The 22,950-nt window shown below is 39.8% G+C and overlaps 2 non-coding genes across 2 annotated transcripts; one reads left to right on the top strand and one right to left on the bottom strand.

Annotated features, from left to right (window-relative positions):
- Positions 1–589: 589 nt before the first annotated feature.
- Positions 590–785, bottom strand: LOC120285400. Its single transcript, XR_005544698.1, has one exon. It is a non-coding gene; the product is annotated as a U2 spliceosomal RNA (small nuclear RNA).
- A 325-nt stretch (positions 786–1,110) lies between these two features.
- On the top strand, positions 1,111–1,234 carry LOC120285411. The gene has a single exon (XR_005544709.1). It is a non-coding gene; the product is annotated as a U5 spliceosomal RNA (small nuclear RNA).
- The last annotated feature ends 21,716 nt before the right edge of the window (positions 1,235–22,950 follow it).

The raw sequence follows: 22,950 nt of genomic DNA, 5'->3' as shown, positions 1-22,950 counted from the left end.
TTGTCCTCCCCGAAATGGCCAAATCGGCTTGCCAATTGGATTAGGGCTAAGGCGGTTGGCAGGATAACATCAAAGATGCCCCTTTGATTAGCAGTCGCCGGGGAGTTGAGCTTAAAAAACAATTTTCGCCTTTATAGTTTTGACGATTGGCAGCAGAATATTTACAATATTTGTTGGACAAAAAGCAAGGTTGTAAAATAAAACAAGAGGGAATGCTAAGTCGAGTTCCCCGACTATCAGATACCCGTTACTCAGCTAGTGTGAATGCCAACGCAAAATTTAATCATTTTTCTGGGATATCGATAGATATTGGGAAATGAAATGAGAAAAATCTTAAAAGTTGTTCAAAGGTGTGGGCGTGGCTGAAAGTTTTTTGACAAATCAATAGAAATTTTTAAGGCTAATAATATTATAAAATAATATCAAAAAAATGTTCAATTATGTCGGCGTGGCAGTTTTGGGCGATTTCATCCTACAATTCGAATTTTCATATAGCAGGGCGAGTTTGTTTTTACCGTCAAACGTCCCAATAAAGAGGTTGTAAAGAAAGCAATAATTCTTCACTAATGTTAATATTAAATATTTATTATTCAGTTGGGCCGAAATCCCGGCGGTACTGCAATACCGGGCCAACCCGTGACAGAGGTGGAGCAAGCCCCTAGCACTCTGTCTGATTCCAAAAATCAGTTTAACATTTGTTGTCCTCCAATGGAGGAACTATCAGATGTTAAGCTGATAAGAACAGATACTACACTTTGATCTTAGCCATAAGGCCGAGAAGCGATAACTACACTTTCCCAGGATAGAGGACTTCATGCGACTGCAGCCAAGACCAGTTGGGAATTACTATATTTGCAGGCTTCAGAATCGAATATCATTATTGCATATTTCAGGGGGGTTTTTCCTCACATCACAAAGGTCATTGTCATATGGTAAGATAACATTCAGGTATCAATTTAAACATGTCAGTAGGTATAGTATCTATGTAGGTAGCTAAAGCAGATGTCTTGAAGTGAGTTTTCAATCCTACCCAACACTACCCACACTTAAAATTCCCAAGTCCTTCTGGCCAATACTGATCCTAGAGGCATTATGTTTGCTGGTGTAAAGTCACTCTGGTTTCTCTTCAATTGTCGAATAAATCTTTCGCCTTTTACTAAAGATTTCCGTGGAGAGGAACACTCTAATGAGTCTAAACTAAATTTTTGTTAAGGCCTGATAACTTATGTTATAGGGCCAATTATTTATATATTTTAAACATTTTAGTTACATTTTATTGAAGAACTTGTAACTGTTTAGCACAACACTTGGTGCCAATTAAATGAAAATCAAAAATGCCAAACTGAGTGAGTTTGTAGAATGTTAATTCACCCATATAATTAGCTTGTGTTATTGGCATAAATAAACTTTGAATTTCGGTTAAAATAAGGAAAGCAACGTTATCATACCCGTTAATTGTGGAGTAAAGGGATTCGTTAAAGATTCGTTAAAAAGTACATTACATTGCTATAAAACACTACTGAAATATAAGATGATTTTGGTGTATTAAAAATAACAAATCCTCGAGCTTAAATCATTTTTTGTAGACTTTTTATTCTAGCAGAATACAGAATTGTAAAGTCCAAAATTTAAAGAAACTGCCTCGTTTATTTTATTTTCTTTTTCCTAGCCATATCCATAATCTATTTATCGCATTTTGGCGCGTGTGACTTGCATACTAAGCATTCTTAGCCAGTGATTCAGATGCAGGATTTATACAAACTGAAAATGGCATTTCGAAGACCCTCGATGAGAGGATATCGGTATTGGGATCCTGGGTATCCTGGATATCCTGTGTGGTGGTGGACAGGGGTAGATGTCGCAAACTGACCAACACCAATTTCCCAGGGGTGTCGTAATTTTCGAGATATGAATGTGAAATAATTCTTGCGCCTCGAAACTGTCGAATGTGGGTAGATTTATAATTTGTTACCCTCTCTCGATAAATTTCGAACGAAATCAATATTGAACACTGAGCGGAAAATGGAAAATGTCTAATAAAAGTGGAAATTTTCAGAGATTATTTCCTAATATGTAAGGCAAATATTAAGTAGAAAGATTAAATTGAAAAATGTGTGAAAACATTTATAAAAAACAAGACTAAGATTATGACTCAAAATCTTGCTTGTTTGTTTTCTTACCCTAATCAATTTGCATCCCTTCGCTTTCATTTGTAACCTCCAGCGAATGAATCAAATGAAAATCAATTATCAACGAACGAGGCTCAACAAATTCCACAGCAGACACGTGACCCAAAAATCACAATAAATCCGTTAAAACTTGAAGGAAATACTTTTGGACCTAAGGCTTTTCCGGACGCAACAAAATTTCAATATGCAGAATGCGGGGGGCAAAAAAAAAATGAAAAAAAAAAAAAAACAACAGGCGTGCCAGAATTTATTTGATGCCGTGGGTGAAGATACGAAAAGCGGAGCAATCTACATAGCAACCCTGGGTTTTGCCAGGCTTGCCGCTGAACTTCCGTACTACCGCACTTCCGTGTCCATCCTTAAAGGACGACAAAGGCGCCTGGACTGACACATTATTAACTTGTCATACAAAGATAAAAATGTATCAGCAAATGGGTGCGCAGCGTTGTTATTTCGCCGCACGAGATCAACATAAATGTTGGCGGCGGCTTTTTCGGCTTTATAGCGCCGTGTAACCCTCACACCCAGCCCAGGCCCACCCACATGACTCCTTCCACCGGACCAGAACCAGCGAACTAAGGGAAAACAAATGAAAAAAAAAAAGCGAACTGAAAGTGGAAAAACTGAATCTCAAACGTGGCGATGTGAGGTATTTTTTGGAAGCGGTTGGGGCTGGCAGGCCGACAAAGATGAAAAATTACTATAAAACGTTTTGTGGCATTTTAATGTCCACAGAACTCGTCGCTCTGCTCCTTTTATGAAAAATGCAAAAGAAAAACAAAAGTTGGAAATGGAAATATGCGGGAATGAGTTGCGTTTGCCATTGTGTCCTTTGTGGATTTCATTATCCCCAGCATCGTATTTAAATTAGGGTTTGCAGCATTTGTCACACTAATCGAATTGAATCACTTAAATATTTAATATGTTAAATATTATTAAATGATAAAATCAGTTTCAATCGACTACTTTCAATTTGATTCGAATGAATAGATAAATGGATGGTAATCAAAACAAGTTGATGGAGATAAAATCTGAATACACTGCAGTCGGGCACAAATATTTTCTTTTCAAAAATTCTGGGCATTCCTTTGAAGTGTGTCGCGCTTTCCATTCAACTTGAGTCCTTGTTTGCGTAACCTACCGAAAGCGTTTCAACCGAATTACTGGCCTGCCCCCAAGCAATACTTTAATTTTGCTTTGACTTTCGACCAAACGGAAGGAAGGACGGAAGGCACGAAGTTACGAGGGACCAAAAGCAGCGAAGACGGAGAGGCGGAAGTAACTGCGGACAGGAAGTTTTCAAAAAATTTACCGATAATGCGTAAAATTCCATTAAATCGGGTGTAATTAAATGACATTTACTTTGGCCACATTAAAAAGGGCATAAATCAGCGACTTCAGTGGCAAAGCATATTTCGACGACCCCAGGCGTTCGGCGATACCCGTAGGATTCTTTTTTTCTTGCTCCATGCTATGGTTAGGGGGTTTCCGAGGGGAGTTGGGGGATGACAAGATGACAGGACGAGGTGGAAGGAAGTTACCTCCTCGTTTGCGTACAAAAAGCCAGAAAACAAATATGGGGTGAATTGCTTGGCTTGACTTGGCTTTTGGGCAATGGAAAAGTGGACCCACGAATGTAAATGGATGGACAGAGCGGAGGAGGAGCTATGGCTGGCATGGTACTGCATTAAGGTGTGGGGCAAACGGCGCGGAATCTGCTGAGAAACCTAATTTATTGAAAAATTGTTTCGCTGGGGTGTGTGGGTTTGACTTGAGTTGGCTCCTTTGTACCGGGGGGCAAGGCATGCTGTGACCTTTTCGCCGGCGCTTCTTGTGCTTGTGTTCACAGTGTTATAAAGACAACATTCTACTACTTAATGTCCGTCGTCGCACCATCTAGAACTCCAACTCCCGCCAGGTTATCGCCCATTCCACAACACACACAGCTGCTGTGTGCCGCGAGTTCCTTTGTAGAACTCAAAAAAACAAAGGAAAAAACTTAAAATACAAAAAAAAGTGCGCATCAAAGAACAAGTTTTGCCCATTCACAACCACCATTTGAGATGTTTACCCCGCCCGCCGCAGACTATAAAAAGTTGGGCTTGCCTCCACCTGACAGCCGCTAAAAGCCACAAAATTGTACATTAAAAAAATAAGCAAAATATTACTTTCGGGATGACCGCATTTCCTTACCTACGATTTAACTTTGCTGTTTTCATTAGACGACGCGGTAAATCACTGGCATTTTTTCCCCAAAAATATATAGATATATATGTGTATATATCCGCATGGCGGGAGCAGAATGCTCTTCAGATGCTAGTGAAAATCAATAGTGGAGACACTACTGCGAAAATAACTGGAGGCCAACCCTTTCAATCAGTCCCGAATATCCGTATTCCACTCGCGTAACTGGACATTATCGGCCGCAGGACTCTAAGGACACTAAGTGCTGAAGTTGCCGTCCAATCGTGTAGTTTTTCTTCGATAAACATTAAAGTTAAGGTCTTAGATTGCTGAAGTTGAATAGTAGTTGTACGAAAGCCCCTTTACTACCAAGGATCAACTTCTCTTCTAGCAAAACTAGCACTACTTTTAGTTAACCAAGACATACTGATTCATTTAATGCTTTAATTTCTGGCATTTCAGAATGTATATTTATTCTAATTAAATATTTTAGCTGTCAAACGACAAAGGCGGAATATTTACAAGTTACAGAAAATGACAATCCATCTCCCGTGTTTGTAAAATCAATGAAATTTGACTGGCATTCTGTATCCATAATGCCGATGGCAGTGTAGTAGTTAACCTGATTGCCGTAGTTTCGTATTGTTGGATTGGAAAGACATGTCCACACAAGACATACATGTATCCATCCACATGGAAGTGTGGGAGTGTCCGCGGAGGAAGTTTGAGTAGCACTGGGAGTAGGAAGTGCAACGGATTCCGTGTTAAATCCGGTCCCATTCGGGGATGTACGTTCCCATTTCGAGGCCACAAACACGCAATAGATGAGACGAAAATATGAAAACAGGAGGAGCAGCAGTGGCAGGATGGGAAACACACCTCAAAGATTGATGACTGTCGTGGCCATTTGGCGTTAGGACTTTTCAATTATTGGTTCGACATGGCAGTGGTTTGCGTGATTTGCATTGTTTTTACTCCTGTTTCGATCCTGTTTGCTTTTCCTTTGCCACATCATCGTGTCGCGGACACTCTGTCATTTCGTTGGACGGTCGTTAGTCCTCGGTCCTTGGTCCTTGCTCCTGTGGCCGTAAGTCCTGCAAATTCAGTCGCTAAGTGTTCGCAAACAATCAGTGTGTTGGGGAAATGTGAGGGGTCTGTCTCAATATGCAATATGGATCCCTGTTCTCGCATAATGATTTGTCAAAACTCTGATTCTGCACAACGCACAGTGGCGAATGGTCAACAAATTGGTCAAAAGAGAACATTCTAGCTAGTGACTGAACACATGAAATATAAGTTGGATTTAAGGTAGCTGGATTTAGAAACATTCATCTTTCTAAGAAATATTTCCAGTGCGAAAAAGAAACTTAACTACTTAACAGAAAAATAAATTCTAAACTACTTATTTTTCTAATAGTTAGCATGAAGTGTATAATTATTATTAAAATACTAGTATAAAGCTATGTTGATTTTGCCAATTTATGTGACCATATTTTCGACCACTTTTTGTCATAGTCTCAAACCACTGTGCACTGGGCAATGGACGCAGTAGCACAAGTCACTCTCATTAATTAAACCAGGAAGCACCAGACTCAGTTGATTTAAGGTTGAACCTCAGCTCCATCGATGCAATTTCGCCATCTCATGTCTGCGCTACTTACCAAATTTATTATTATTTATTTCATGTGTTAAAATTTATATTATTACTACATACGACTCGATTTGTCTGGCTAATGTTTTAATAAAGATTTTCGGTAGAAAATTGTATGTAAATACCCAGGGGGCTAAGTCTGCTGACCGAAAAACCAATAGAATACCCAGACGTAGTTGAAAAGTCACTTCGATCGCTTTTATCCTTCAGATGCTACACTTTTGCGAACATTCGTTTGATTTGTTTTACGATGCCATCCACTCGACTCCCTGGCTTCTAATTGAAAAGAGGTTGAGCAAATAAACACAAATTGTAATAAAAGTTTACTTGCAATAAATATTTTTTGGATACAGGCCAGTTGCCTTTTGCTTTTCGCTTTTTGCCTCGACAGCAGCCATGTACACTTGCTTCTTTGGCTTTTGAATTTTTTATTCGAAAAATAAAATTGAAAATTCAATTTCGCAATCATTTTGGCACCCCAGACACACACACACCCACACACCCACCCAGAGGTAGCTGCTACCTACCCTTACCAGAATGAAGAGCCACCCCCAACTCCGACCAAAAACCGCGCTGGAGATTAAAAACGACAATCTCCTGACGGCAGCAGAGCAAACTTGTCCAACAACCAGACCAAAAACCAGTCCAGGACCATACCAGGACCAGACCAGGACCAGACCAGACCAGACAATATTTGCACCAAGACAAGGACTCCAAAAGGACTTGGCTTCGAATGTGAATTTCGGATGGCCGGAAACGGGAGGCTTCATTAAGAGCGGGATAGTAAGTAAACGCTGGCGACTCGAAACTTTGCCCTCGAGAACTCGGATTTGGGTAACCCGTTCGGTGGACTCCGCATATTACTTACTTACACCCAGGGGGAAGGATTCTGAAAGTCCTCGCGCGCCTTATTGGACATTCTCGTCATAATAATTAAAATATAAAAAAGGATGAGCAACTAGGTGGCGGGGGTGGCTGCCGCCACCCAACAACAAAAAATGAAGGGCTGCGACTTAAAGACGGCATAAGCCTATCTTTAAAGACTGGCTATTTGTCGAATGGATCTCCGAATAAGTACATGCCGTGTTTTAAGGCTGGAAATTATTAATTAACCCGTTGTTAGCCCACAGCGGCCTCATTTGCTTCGCCTTTTTTTTGTAAATTATGCACCTATTAATGTTTAAAATGCAAATGCCGGGACGGCACAGGACGACGACTAAATGGCACAGGACGAGACCGGGACAAGACGGCCAGGGAACGGGTGAAAAGAGAAAGGAGCTCCATCCTGAAACCGGCCGAAGCTATAAAGTTTTATGTGAATAATGCAAACCGTTGTCAAGGAATTATGGTCTAGCTGAAAATGTTCGCTTGGGGTCACTTCTATGGAATGTCCATTCGTTTATAGCCTTTTACCATTTACACACAGAGAAATACATATGCTCAAAATAGAAACTCAATATATGAAATGAATAAAATATCGTTTATCATTCCAACCTTCTAAGCAATACTTAGCACCCCATTCACTTTTGTAAAATTAATTTTTTGGCCAAATTTTCGCATTTTTTCATCAAAATTTGCGAAAAATTGAAAAATCCTAGAATTCCCAAACTTGAATGCAAATCGATTGGGATTTAAAAAACAAACCCAACGAGGTATGACATTCCATATTTGGGTCATTATTTCCAATGTTTTGATCAAAACACCGATTATTTTTTTCGCCAAAAATCAGAAAAATTATTTTTGGCAAAAAACTCAATTTTCAAGTTGACTTTTTTGGCTATAACTTGACTAAAAATTCTCACACGGCAAAAATAAGTACCATTTTAAACTCCTTACAACCAATACTAACAACTTCTGTCACTTTTAAACTAATTTTGTAAAATTTATTTTTGGCCAAATTTTCGCATTTTTTGTAAGGGGTACCATCATCAAAATTTAAAAAAAATGTCAAAAATATAGAATTTCCAAATTTGAATGCAAATCGATTGGAAATTCAAATACAAGCGCAACGAGGTATGTCATTCAATATCTGGACCATTATTTGCATTGTTTTGGCTAAAATACTGATTACTTTTCAATAATAGTCTAAAACTCGTCATATAATATTTACAACCGGTTGATGGTAATATGCACATTGGCCGAAGTGAAAGGTGAACCAAGTAAAGATTGCTATAGTTATACTTTACCCACTCAACCATTAAGGGTTTATGTCCTCTTAAAACTACCATTTCCGTGACCTACACTCATGAACATACCCACACGACTCGTTTTATTCGTACAATGAGTGTTTTATAAAGCTAATCACTGCAAACACTGGCTCAAAAGTGTGGAGCATTCAACCGCAAACACGGTCGCCGAAGCCATTTAACGAAATGTTTTCAATTAAGCCGAAATACCTCAAGGTAAGGTTGAAATCACTTAAAGAAATTATAATCACTTTGTACACATACGCTTAGCTCCTCGGGGCTGCTCACTTTCCTCGCTTTCCTCGACTTCCAGCTCGAATTTTCCGACGCTTTTCCCGCCCCCCTGCATTACCCTTCGTTTTCGTTTTCGTTAGTGGAGAGTTGAGAACTCAGCAGTTGAGTTGAGTTCAGTTGAGTTCAGTTCAGTTGTTTTTGTAGTGGATTAACCCGAGCAAAATAAATAATTTCACCTGCAGATGCTGGCGAGTGCCTTATCGAGTGCCTTGCGACTCCACTTGTACCAGCTCACCCCCGAAGAGCCCGACATATGTCTGGTATTTTTGTTGGGTCTTGGGGTTCATAAGCCCTCGCCGTAAGGAAAAGGTAATTTAGTAAATAATAGGGTCAAAGACAAATATTGTTGTGGGCTTTTGCCAATGAGGGAACGCTTTCGGCGTCTTTTGTGCGTGAAAAGCGTGTGTAAGTTGCTTTTAGAGGCAATTGAGGACGATTAACGGTTAGAAAGCAACAAGGCCAATACAATAGCCCCCCGCTTTTAGCCGCCAGTCGTGCAGAGCGCAAATAACCTGCAGACAGATATATTGGCCAGTTTTTCTCATTTTTAGCGAAAGCTAATTTAGGAATTTAGGAACGTACATTGGCTCAAAGTTCGTATTTGAACACACCTATAAAGGTGTCTTAAAGAATGCAGTAATATAGTTTCAGCACTGAAGTGAAGTAGAAGGACTATTCCTTTTAGTTAAATTTGATTAAATTCAATATTATACTATTTTACAAATTTGTAAGCTTTCATAGTTCCCGAAATCATACGGACAGACGGACATACGGACAGACGGACATACGGACATGACCAGATCAACACTTCTTTATATCTGTTACATACTTTTCAACGAATCTAGTATACCCTATGACTCTGCGAGTGAGTAATGGCTATAAGCATTAAGAATTCCGCAAAGTCTCGAGCTTTAATGGATTTCCGGATTAAAAAAGCATTACAGCATTACTTGACTTTTCAGTTCGATTCTAATAGCTTACAGATTTAAGACACAAATTTTTCATTAGAAGAAAGTTTCCCACTTCGGCTGCCGCACAAATTATTTAAGGCAACAGGCAGTGGAGCAACTTTTGTGGCCGGAGTAACCTATTGCGATAGAAAAATGTTATGCCAGGCACTTTTTCACATGAGCGACATCAAAGCGATTGTGGCCCATCTAAGTAAAATGTATACATATTTGCGACAGCGGAATATCGAAATAAAAACTGTTCCGTGCGCAATCAATTGAAATTAATTTGCATAAAGGAATGTCCGTGCAAGCACTCCGGCCACACCACTGACCCCTGACCCCTGACCTCTGACCCCTGCGATTTTCGATAAAACTGGTCTTTGGCACTGGTTGTGAGGAATTTCTGATTGCTTATCGCTCTGGGATTTAGCGACTGATTCAACTGCAGCAGTTTGTTTAATTAGATTTTCATTTGCGCATTATGAAAAGTGGATGCGTGGGTGGGTGTGGGAGTTGGGTGCTCAGTGACAAAAGTTTTCACTCGCAAATTGTATGTTAAACAATTTCCACACGGCATCCTGGTCCGGATGGGACTCACTTCCATGCGTTACGGAAATGTGTGCACTGCCCAGGGGCATTCCAGCTGGGACTCGGTAGCTGGGGCAGCGGAAAACTCTGTTGGCACAGCTGAATTTAGGGTTTGAAATTAATTAAGCGGAAGTAACCTAGAACGTTTGATTGTTTTAGACAGATCCTGTGTGTGATGGTTTTTTGTGTGTTTTTTTTTTGTTTTCGCATTTGTTTGGGCACATGGAAATGGTCACCTTAAACAGAAAAATATGATTAGCTTTAATTTGTTTCATTTAGTCGCTGGCGGAAATTAATTTTCCAGATGATCTCATATGACAATTAATGATTGATCAAAGTTCCATTGTCAAAACATAGGTGGCGATCTGCTCATGCTCAACCACGGTCGTTGTTCGCTTATCTGTACATAGATGGCGCCACGAGATGGTATGTGGTTCTTATTCTGAATTGCCTACTTTCAGGCCGTGACAATATCCAACAAAATTTATAAACTTTGTATTATATTTAGAATGAGTTACTTAAACTTAGTAAATATTTAATATTTACCAGATAATGTGTCTTCTTTTGCTCATGTTAAAGTATTAATTATTGATCTAGAATAAGATATGTTTGTTGATATGTTTATGAAACAATTATAAACTTCTTTGTATTGCTTAAAACAAGCGTTAATGAAATTTATAATGGATAGATGAAACTTCTAGATTTTTTCAATATCTCTGTCTTGAAACAACTTTCTTTGTCTAAAATGTGTGAATAATTTACTATGACTGGCGCCACTAGTAATACACAATTCGAAGTTTATGGAAAAAGGCATCTTAAGATACTGAGCCTTGTGTTTTGCCTGACTTTTAATCAAATGAGAATACTCTACCCAATTGAAATACAAACGCTTGGTGATTTTGGTGAACACATAGTTATTTCCGGCAAATTTGCTGGCAAATGAATAATCTAACTAGAGAAAAGAATGGCCCATATGTAGGTTCTTTGAACTCGACGGGTCTATGTAAACATTCTCGACGATTATTGGGAAGGGGCTGGCTGAATCAAAATCTGTGTGCTACACACACCCCAATGGAATTACTCAAATGTAAATGGCTCTTAAAAATCATTGTATGCATACGATGGACGTGGACGTGGATGTAGATTCGAATTTGAATGCCAGTGCGAGTGCGTCGACAGTGATTTCGTTAATGAAATTTTTCGTTGACTTGCCCAGTGCAAAGGGATGAGGACACTGGCCACACCCCTCAATTTAATTGCGTATTATTCGCTCCGTACGTTGAATACCCTCCTCCATTCAAAATTCGTGGTTCAGGGCGAAGGGTTCGAATCTAATTATTTTAAAATGCATGTTTGTATGGCGCCAATGGCCGGTAAATGGGGTAAAAACTCATTCCTCTATAGCCTGTTGCCCTTTTTTTTCTGTAATTCAGTATGAAAACATCAATACTATATGTATTTAGATAAATGTTGAAATCATTTGTATTGCAATTCATTTTTGCCCGGAGTGTTGAAATAATTTGTATAATCATATAAGGTTAGTCAATAATTATGCAAAGCTATCAAGTTTTATTCTATTGATGGTTAGGAAAATGAGTATCAAACATTTCTAAAAATATATCAAATATATCAAATGTAAAACGATAACTAATTAGCGGAAATATGTAATCGATAAGATACAAATACAGCAAAAGGTTCCTTATAGAAACTTTACTTTCAGTTATTAGATTCCGAAATCGGATCATCACGAAAAGCCTGATCGTGAAAAGAGCTTGGTCATATCCTCGTTGATTAGTGGGCAAAACTGAATAAGGGCATGGGTTTTGTAATTAATCTCATGCTGCGACACTTCCCACTTTTTTCAAATATATATATATCTTTTTTTGGCTTGCAACTGGATCGTATGAGACGGGATTGATCGAAAGTGCTGGCTCACGTGGAATAGATTAGTTAGGTTCGAGAGCCCAAAAACGTATTTCATTATGTTGATTGACGATGAATAATTTGGAAATGTAATTATGATTTATACGGTTTCCCTTTGAGCTCGCCAGCGATCCACTCCGATCGCCGAAAAAAGAGGCATACATATACCATATACATATAACTTAAATTTTACGGTAATGTTGCAATGAATGCCGCCGTGTTGAGCGGACAGATTGGATGGATAGTTCGAATAGATGGATGGATGGGTGTATTGACTGTCATTGATTAATGCTCCTTGGCGCCGAAAACTTGGGAAAAAAGTGCAACTAGACACGCGTACTATGCACCGTACTTGGAAAATAATGTGCAGCAGGAAACAAAGCAAAGCCGCCGAGCTGCAACGCCCTTGCGATGGTTAAAAACAGGATGGGAGTAAATATAATTAACTGCTTATCGACGGGGTGCGAACAAACCGTCGATTCATCTTGGGAGTACCAGGTCACCTCGGCACTTTGTCTTTAGAATTCCGTATGCGGAGGATAGGTAAGTATTTGGTTTTTTTTTGATTTTCCACATTTCTCCTCTCGATATTGCGATATTGGACACGGCTGGAGCTCGACTTCTCGAAACAGGTACTTGATGAGCAATGTATGCATGATTGATTGATTGATGATCATCACGACCATATGCCGCTTGGATCATCCAAGGACGAGTGTCATCCAAGTGTCTCCGCTGTGCGCAAAACGTACAAGTAGAGGGCACAAGCGTTTACAGCTTACCAGATAAAATCGGTAATTGGTAATTGGCTTCTCGGGTCGTCCAGGAGCAGCGATCGCAGCAGTGGGAGTAGGAGCAATTGGGCCAGCGGCAGGAACACAGGAGTGAAAGGATCTGGCAGGATTAGAGCTGCACGATAGCTGCGCGGTTGACAAGTGCGGATCGGGGTCCTTTTAGCCGTGCTGCTGACCAGGATGCTGACCAGGATGCAGACTGAGTAATTACACGCACACGGACGGACGAGGTGAATAGGATAATTAGTTGTATTTGCCCCTTTGTGTCCTTTGTCCTGCCGCTGCTACCGTGTCCTTTTGCTCATTTTTTGCTCTCTCTTCTCTCTCTCTCTAGCTGTCTTTTGCCATTTGGCTGCTCGAAACGTACGTATTTAACGCTTTGCCGCATTGTTTTGCCTGCTGCGTTTGTTCGCCTTGCGTCCTTTTGTCTTTGGCAGTTAAACCCCTACGGATAAGGCATGGCATGTTGGCCCAGAGGTGTAGGTATGCACGTCCATAGCATGGACCGGCATGGGATAACCAGCCGGGATAGCCGGGATAACCAACCTGTTTCGGTGCGCTTAGCCTTAGCGCATGGCGCTACCATCTCAGAGGGCCTCGAACAGGATCAGCAAGGATATCGGCATTGTTGCCCTTTGTTCAGCCCGCTTGACCTATTATTTTAATTATTCATTCGCAACACTGTGCCATTGTTGTCAGCAGAAATCGATGGCATTGTATGGAAGAACGTCGGTTCGCATGGCTTTTCTTTTGCTATTCTTCGATCTGTTGTGTTAACCGAACGATTTTAGCATTTCCCCGCATCTCAACTTTTCCCGGTTAATCCCACCTGCATTCGCTCAGATCTTGGCATTGTTTTTCCGCTCCTCGCTGCCCGAGCTTAGCAAAATTATAATTGTCTTAATTTAGGAAAACACATAGATTACCAGCCAGGTACAATGGGCACTACTCCAAATATGTGGATGACTTAAAAGCAAAACCGTATGCTAGACAAAAAAAAAAGTTGTAATAATAAATATGTACAATTTTGAACAATGTATAGGATATATATACAATATTATACATTTTTGGAAGTTAAATTTAAAACATAAATAAATGGAAATTGTTTTAATATCCTAACTAAGCATTTAAACTATTGTTAGGAAAACAATCAAAATAGCAATCATTTTTCATCTGGGACAAAGGCAGTTATACACTTTAAGCAAACTATTAATATGCGACTTAGAAGTTAGGTCCAATTAAATTAATTAATAAAATATAAGGTGGACTCTTCCTAGTTCGAAACGCATCGCAACCCTTTTGTAAGGTTGGACCTCCGGTTGAAACTTGATTTGAACCGAATTTTTCGATTTGGAATGGGTCGGGGGCGAAAAGTGTACATCTATACGGAAATCAAACCCTCGCACAGGGTCGCACATAAGGGCAAGCAATATATGGTGCACGGATGGATGGGTGTATGGAAATTTTCCCCGGCTTATGTACTTAAACAGCCCCGTCCATGCCCCGCAATAATAATAATAATAATGGCTGCCCTGATTCGGTCTTGTGGTTGGTGGCGTTTTGTAAATGATGACGCAGCTCGATGGCGTTATAATTAAGGTTCACATCAATGGGTAGCGGCAGCAGGCTGCAGATGAGGAGATGAGTGCCACCTGGCCATCAGACATTAGGTAAAAAGCATTGCCCAGCAACCGGAGAAACCGCCGCCGTTCTCAAATTAATCACGATCCAAAGACCGCCTCAAAAAATGTATGAGAAAATCTAGGAAATCGTTGCCAAATCACTGCTACATGAATGAAATATATCAGGGATTGAACGCCCACACATAGATTACCATTCGTAATGGTAAATATCGTTTAATTAAATTTCAACTTTAATACTTATACGAGTATGTGCCATCATCGAGAATCTTTTCCTTTTGTCAATACATTTTCCAACTTTATAACTTATAACTGAGAAATCCAAGTACACAGAAAGTTGTTGTAGTTTAATTGAATTAAAATCTGTGCCGCGAGAGGTCAACAGATTTAAGCCCCTCTGAGCTGTCATTATTAATGGGAACCAGATCAATTAGGGCTTGCATTCATTCCCCCCCATGAACCGAAAGCTCCATCCAAACTGAAACGACGACAATGAGACTCGTGTCATTTTGAAGAGTTTGAAGAACATCTGAGGCGCTTAATTACAGGTCACGCCAAACCCGGACGGGATGTGTTCTATAACTAGTCTTTGTCTTCGGACCGACCCTAGATATTATATGTTATGAGTCAAGATCGCCCCGAAAGGCCATCGCAGACCATCACAGATGATCCGCAATTAAAGTTGACCAACTTTGTGGTCACATATCAAATTATACCCCTTTAAAAAAACGCGTGACTTCCTTTTCAATGGTCAAAGAATGCACTCCACGCATTAAGATGGTTTTTTAGATTTTGTCCCGGGTTTTCCAAGATGTTTAACTGGAAACAGAAATATGTGGATGCTGGGTAAAGTGCACCCACTTTAAGGTTTGCATGTACTGTTTCTACTTTATTGAAGTATCAGCTAAACTAGCTAACTAGCAAGTTTTATATATTACTACTAAAAAATCATAAAAAACTTTCAAAATTTATTGATTTATCTACAGATTCTCATTTATTCGTTAGTCTTTAATCGATTGCTCTTTGTTTCATTAATTTTAGACTTTATAAATTCATTTGTTCGCCGCTTTAAAAACAATTTAAATGGAAGATGCACCCCAACCACCATGCCATTCGAGAGCCCCAATGAAAGAAGCTGACAAAATTGCATCCAAAGGTAAACAGGAGAATGCAAATATTAGCAAACACTGCAAATCATACACATAATTGGAATTCATGTGCATTGCCGAGTGGGTTGAGGGTGTGTCCATGTGTCCTTAGAAAGAGCAGGGCTCCAGGACTCCCGGAATTGCAGGACTCTGGGGCTCAGGCTGCGTGTTTGCCTGTTTGGGTGTGTGTGTGTGTGTGTTGGCCATTGTGCAGGACGACGGACTGATGTGCATTGAGCTATAAAAAACAATGGCATTCGCTTTAGAACACAAGAGCACAGACCATGTTCCAGGACCATGACCAGGACGACCAGATCCACTCCACTCCATTCATGGCAGTCCCAGTCCACCGCTGTATACGTCCAAACATTTTCGTATATGAGTATTTAATTAATCCGTAGTTGACTCAGGGCAGCCTTTTCTTTGCCAGCGCCCATCCCTTGGGTGGGCTTCCAGAAAAAGTGGAAACGAGTGGCGATTCGAGAGTAGCCTCACCTTAAATCTACATTTGAAGGTCGCCTATAACATACCCTGGATATTTGCAAAAGCAAAAGAAAAGTTAAGGCAATTTGCACACTCATCACTTCTAATTATTAAAAACGAGCTTAAAGTCTGTGTAAAATGTTTAGTATATAATATAAATATATCTGTTATATACCTATTACTTTAGTTTGACGAATTCGGATTCGTATTCGATTCAGTCATAATTGTGCCCATAAATCAAAAATCCAAAAAAAAGGGGGTGCCAAGTTCAGTTTGCATGCTATATATCTAGCTATATACCTCTTTAAGCGCGTTATGTCGTTCTGCCTGCCAACTGGGACGAGTCCTTCTTGTTCGAAAAGGGAATGCAATCAAATATATGTACGAATGCAGGGACTTATGTGAATTGAATCAACAAAACATCGGGTGGTTGGCCGTTGGAGTTTTCGAGGGGAAGGGGCTATTCAAAATGAGGAAGCATCCTTCATGGGAGACATTTTGTGTGCCAAGCTGCCGAGCTGCGATATTGAGCCACTCGAAATCAGAGCAAGGGTGAACGAACAGTTTTATAATCTCTCGAGGATCCTCATCGCCCTAGCTGTCATCCTGCCGCGCTGTCGTCGGCGTCGTCCTTATATGGGAATAATATGGAGTGATATAGAAATCGGCCATTGCCAATCTCAGTGCCGCGAAAAAAAAAAGAAAAATATGAAAAAATGAAAACACACCCCGCACTGCTTAAATAAACATTAGCTTGAGCTAAAAAATAAATGTTGAGGATGCTGCGATGATGATTACGATGATTGCGATGATGATGAGCTGCGAAAGAGATTTGTTTCTTTGCTCTATTCAACAAGCACGCCGCCGCTGATCACAATTGCTTTGGTCCTTATACAGAGTCCTTATGTACGAAAGGCACTTATGTGAAACATTTTCCAAACTGATTCCCATATTATGATCCCGCGCTCATTGCGGGGGTTAAATTCGCATCGGTCCTTTGGCCACTCAACTCGACGTCATCTGTCCCGAACAGCTCGAAAATGGCCAGGAAACAAATCCTCCATCAATTACACACATACGTACTCTTTAAGTACAGTCTGTGTCTTGCCGACTTTTTTGTGAATGAAACAGGATAGTAGCTCTCGAGATCAGCTTTGGGTTACTCTGGCTTTGAGCAAATTGATCGGTAGAAAATGAAGGATGAGTAGTAGTTCATTTTATATTCATTTTAAGATCGCATATCTTAGCTTAATCATTAGATTTCAGTCAGAAAAATCGTTATACTCCATATAAAATCAATGTTGTTTGTTGAAAGTAATTATATAACTATAATATATGTATATCAAACATTAGTCTGGGTAATCAGTCTTTCTTACTCCAAAATGCTTTGATACATTTTAAACATTTAATTTAATTTCACAAACATTTAACATACTTTTTCTACCCATTAACAAATCCGTTTTTAACTGGCAAATTAAAGACCAACTAACAGCAGCATATATATATGGTGTCCCCCCCACGAGCTGCGTTTTCATCGAAATGTCGTTGCCATTATCCTTGACCGATGGCAAAGGGGCCTTTGGGGTTCAGCGGGCAAAGGACATTGTGCGAGAGTGTGGCAGGACACGCTTCGAATGTGGCCCCCAGTGGTCCATGCACACATGTTTCCTTTATTTTCTTTTTTTTTCTAGTGCCACAAAACCAGCAGACGGGGAGCACAACGCAACGCAACACAACACAATTAAGTACCGCTTATAATGGATGTTCTCGTGTCAAAAGCCCATTTTTTGCGGACTGTTAACAGGTCGGATATACAGAGATGTCGGCTCAAATGTATATATACACATATATAAGCCTAATAAATGCGTATTTGTCAGTGTTACAACGCAGGTGGAAAATGTTATCTTTATTTTCGTGTGCCATTATCAGCGTGGGAGTATTTTGGCCAGATATTTACTATTTAAATGAAGCGCTTAATGCGGAATAATTACACCATTAATTGCACACGACGATTCTGCTTTGTCTTCTCTTTTTTTTTGTATTCGAAAATATATCAAAATTGTTTATAAAATAAAGACTATTTTGGGATTAAAGATAAAATAAAAGGAGTGTTATGAAAGCGAATTCAATTTGGTTAATAAGGTGGTAACATTTTCAATAACGAGTTAGTCATAATAAAAATTTACTTGAAGTATAATATAATAAACAATTTTTAACATAATGATCACAAATCGATTCCTTCTCATTTAATTCTTAAATTATTACTATTATTTATTAGATACAGTTGATATTCTTAATAGATAAAATGTATATTGTCAATAAGATAGAACTGATATATTCAAGTATTTAATTGCTATTGATAGAATCAAGCTCGTAATATGGGACATATATGTAGATATTAGATACAATTGATATTCTTAATAAATACATTTAATATTCCCAACTAGCTAAAAGTAGATAGAGAAACTGAATGTTATCAAGAACATAAAACTCATATAATCACTAATTGAAGTGCTTTTTTTTATGTATAAGTTTAGTCTTCATCTAGCTACAATTTATATGTATATTCAAGTATAAAATAACTATCGGTAGAATCAAGTTCATAATAGTGTGCATGTAGATTTTTCTAATAGATACATTTAATATTCTATTCAAGTCTTTGATAGATTATGATAGAAACACGTCTGTAATAGGGGACCTATAGGGGCAGTATCCGATTTCTAACCCTGCCCCTGGCTCTCTCTCTCTCTGACTTCCGATTGGTTTTCGGGATTGTCGTGCGACTCCTTTCTCAAAAAAAAAAGGGGTTAATTGCACACACATACATCACAGCCATGCGATCCATTTGTAGTCCTATATGCAGGATATTTCGAATTCGATGGGCGCAGGACTCTTAGTTCATCGAGGTCGGAGGATGTGGAAATGGAGATTTGCTTGGCCAGATCAGCAGCGGGCACCTTTTGTTGTACAGGTGCTTTTGTCCTTTTCGCAGCGGGAAATCCTCTCGCTCTCGTCCTTTTCGTCCTTCCGCAGTCATTTAGTCAGTCAACTGCTCTACTGTTCAGCTCTGCGGTATTATTTGCTGTTACTTTTGTTGCCACAGCTCGTTGTTAACAGATTGCGATGCGATTGTTTTCAAAAATGAATAAAGATGGTGTTTGGGCGATAGCCACCGCTTGCCGCCGCCTGGTGACGGAAATGACGTGAATCCAGGTTTCTGGCAGTCCGGATTCCAACATCCAGAGACCAAAGAGCAAGCCCCCCCATCTGGGCATCTGGGCATCCCATCCAAAAGCCGTAAAAATTGCGGATTACAATCGCGGATTTCCATCGCACAATTGTTTATTATTGCTGGCCCATTTTTGTGTTTTTTTTTTTTGTTTTTAGCTCGCCCCTCATTTTCGGTGGGCTTTTCAATGGCCTTTTTATTTCTCCGCTTGCCTTTTGAGGCACTTGGACTGCTACTGGAAAATTCAACCGCCCCCATAGAGCTTTTCCCCCACAATGACAGCCAAAATGACAAGGACAAAGACGTCGTCGGCGGTTCAATTCTCACTGGTGTTTCTGTCGGTTGGTTGGCTGTGTATTTTCTTTTTTTTTTCTTTTTTTTTTCTTTTTATTTCCCATTTTTTATGTCTGTTCCACACGAGAAAACATTTGTATTTGTGTGTGCAAAGTGGACGGGAAGTCCTTGCAAAAGGAATTCAGTCCGTTTGCGCTTTATTTGGTCTTGTTTGTTTGGCTTTTTTCAACACCACCACCACCACCGCCAATCCCCCCCCCCCCCCTGACGAAAAGAATCTTAAATTTGCTAATTTGTGAACTTTTGTGTTCGCATTAAAATTCGCTCCGCTCTGTGTTTTGTGCTTTGTTTGGCATTGGGAATTGCAATTGGATCCGCGTGTCCTTTGCCCCATCATCTCGAATCCCCCCTTTTTGGTTACATGGGCGTCTGCGCTTTTTGCTGCCCTTTTCTTTATTTTTTTTTTTTTTTTTTGGCCTTTGTTTGCTCCCTTCGAGTAAATTAAGCGGCTCATTTTTTGTTCTTGGGGGGTCCCCGCACACCAAGCACATTTCAATTTAAGTCGATAACATCTTAATTTGTATTAATAAATACTTGTTGGACTGTTATGTAAGTTAGACGGTTGTTTCGGGTTGATTTCGCAATCTTATAATTACCGATTCATTTTATCTTGGTTTCACAATAGATAACTGCATTTCTGCTAGATAATTAGCCAACTTAAGGAGTATATAATAGTTTAATTGTAAGAAACTAGGATTATATAAAAATAAATACAACGGAAATAAGTTATATTTACAATATATGCCTAAAATACAAGACAACCACAGAAATATAAAATTTGGTATCTTAAGTAGCATTGAATGAGGTCTCCAGCTTTAATAATTATAACTTTTTTTTTTGGGAAAAATCACTGAAATTGTCTCTGCAGGATATCCATAGATATCTGCCCCACCGCGATTTCGACTTTATTTTATTTATTTCTTTTTTTTTGCAGCCCATAACGCGGCAACGAGGCTGGGACGCGCAGAAGTGTGCATTAATTAAAATGTGAAACCTAATAAATTTAAATTACAACTTTCAATAAAAACTTTTTAACGCCCACCTTTCTGTGCCGCATAGTCGACCCCATTCAGAAAGATGCTTCTATGATACTTCTGATTCTGGTCCTCTGAACAGCGCGGATGGATATCCAGATGGTGGGTGGGGGGTTTGCTACTTCGGGGCCAAGGAGGAACTTTCATGAGTAGAAATTATTTAATGAGCATGAAAATTGCGGGGCAGCGAAAACGACGCCAGCAACGCAACCATTTTATAATTTCATATTTTCGTTAATTTTTTTCTTTTTCCACTTTTCCCCCTTTTAGGCATTTTCCACCATCTCGGCGCGGTTCAACCCCAAAAAAAGGGCTGAACGCAGAACATAGCGCGACAAATAGATAACCTCAGGTAAAAATTAATAAACATCCTGCCGTCCGTGGGTCCATTCCAGTTACTCCTGCGTCCTGCGTCCTGCATCCTTTGCGTTGTGAAATTGCCGCGGGAGGCAAAGACAATATCTCCCCGCCTCTCTTTGGAATGGAATCGCCTCGAATGGAATGGGGTGCAAAACCGAAGCAAAACAAAAGGAGCCCGAGCCCGAGCCCCGGAACCCGGAACCCAAAACCCCAGATGGTTGCCCCTTGTTTTTCTTGTAATCAAAAGCGTTTTCATTGTTTAACAATTAAATTGCTGGAAAAGGCATCATTAGCAGTCGTAAGTCGCGAACTGCCAAAGGAGCAAACAGCGGAGCAGCAGAAAGGAGCATCAGCGACACATCTCCAGCATCGAGTAACCACATCCACAACGAGGTTCGCGTCCACAGCCAAGACATCTTGCCAAAAGGAGGTCTCCGGCGAAGAACAAAGGAAAGGAGTTCGACGAGGACACAGGCCCAGTAAATGAAAACACCGCTCGAATACCCCACGGTAATGGGTCGCAATCGCAATCGCAGCCAACCCATTAATACAGCGAAACAAAATAAATATATCATTTTTGGCGATATTCAACCACACACACGTAGCCACAAGCGTTTAATTAATAAACTTTAGACAAACTTGGGCGTAAGTGGGTTATAATAGTTGCAAACCACATGCATATGTATTTTATTTGCGAAATATGTTTATTTCGGATATCAACCGAAATAGAAATAGAAATAGAAATATCATAGGAAATGCAATCAAAAATCAAATCCATTTTCATATTTGGTTAATGCAACATTAATTGCCCATTCAATATAAAAACTATAAAGTATAAACCAATAAATTAGATCCGTTAAGCAATTTACATAGGTAAAAAATAATGAAAATACATACATTTATAATTTAAACCAATTTAAACAGATTTGAATCCTTTTGTTTTTAAAAAAGGCAAGTCAATTTTTATATGATTTTCCCATTAGATTTCCTATCAATGTAACACCCAGTTAGTTGTTTCATTTAAGACATGATCTAAATATTCTTTTATGTTTTGTACAAGTGCATCGCCTTTTCTGCCAGTGTTAAGTAAGCAAAAGTAAGGCCAAAAGCAAAGTTCACTTTCTGGCAGACAGAAGCTAAAGTTGAATCACCAGACAGTAAAATGGGGTGGTGGTCTAAGCTCCAGCCACTGGATGAGGATGGGAATGAGGATGGGAATGGGAATGGGGATGGGTTGTCTCTACGCATTACGTAGAATCAATTTGGGGGCTTTTTGGGCTGGAGTGGGAGGTGGGAAATTATGAGGAGGCTGCGTTACCGTTAACGTTACCGTTACGACTGCCGGCAGCGACGACCTTCTAGGCTAAACTTTTGTGCAAACAGTTGTTTAAATATCCAGCAAACACGAAAGGGTTAAATTCATAATATGGCCAAATTAGATACAGGCGGTAGGAAACAGCCGTAGAATAATATAATAGAATAGCGCAACCCTTTCTGTCGTCTCCGTGTCTCAGAAACCAGAAAAAAAAACCCCAACCCCTGTTTATATATATATATATATATAGAGTATATATTCTGAATATTTTGCTTATGAATTCCCAAAAGGAAATTTCGCCCGAGTTCGGTTACAAAATTGTTATAATTTTTCCCGTCGACTAAGAAAAGCGGAAGTGAGCGGTTGCCGGAAAAGCGGAAAAGCGTCTGTTCGCTCATTTAAATTAGCCTTGTCCCCATCTTAGGTGAAATTGTCGTGTGCCAGGAGTTCCACTTCCGACTATTAGACTATTATGAAATCCCCCCGCCACTTCCCTGAGCGGAATCTAATTTCATTACGCCCCCCCTGGCCCCACGGCCATTTCCCTGCTACTTACTATGTATCTGTATCTGAAGATTGGGAGATCTGGAAGTTCGGAATGAGGTTGGCCTGTCGACAAGTTAGTTGTTTT

Source organism: Drosophila simulans, chromosome X, assembly GCF_016746395.2.
Source record: "Drosophila simulans strain w501 chromosome X, Prin_Dsim_3.1, whole genome shotgun sequence".
NCBI lineage: Eukaryota > Metazoa > Arthropoda > Insecta > Diptera > Drosophilidae > Drosophila > Drosophila simulans.
This window is presented reverse-complemented; position numbering and strand designations above follow the sequence as displayed.